We start from the raw sequence: 581 nt of genomic DNA, 5'->3' as shown, positions 1-581 counted from the left end.
TATATAATATATGACAAAATATAAGTCACGAGGATTATCATACAGAATCTACTTGTGTGAAATTTAAATGGAGCATCTATCCTTTAAAAAAAATTGAAATGAATCATGCGTCTTTATATAGATATCTTAACTCTAAATGATTATAATTATTATTTTTTTTTAACAAAAAAAGCTTAATACACTAAAATGAATTAACAAAATCAGATATTACAGAAACAAAAAAATCAAAATTAGAACATTAGTGATATTAATTTATTGTCATTTTAGACATTATCATCAACAATTAAATATATCAGTATCATTCCATTCTTTGTAACTCAAAAACATCTTTTTTTTATGACCTCAAGTCCTCAACACTTTTTTCAAGATATGGTAGTAATTTATATATATGAGATATTTTCTATTTCTTAAAGTAACTTTTAGAATTAAATTAGATAAATAATTCAATCTGAATTTTAATAATATGACATCAAAATTTATTAAGTTTAATGTTATCATGTTACTCATTTTATTAAGAGTACCAACCAGGCATGTAATTCCAAAAGTACATTGGATATAAAATGAAATTTGAGTAGAAACAA

The sequence above is a fragment of the Arachis ipaensis genome, chromosome B05 (assembly GCF_000816755.2).
Source record: "Arachis ipaensis cultivar K30076 chromosome B05, Araip1.1, whole genome shotgun sequence".
NCBI lineage: Eukaryota > Viridiplantae > Streptophyta > Magnoliopsida > Fabales > Fabaceae > Arachis > Arachis ipaensis.
Note: the sequence above shows the minus strand (reverse complement) of the source record.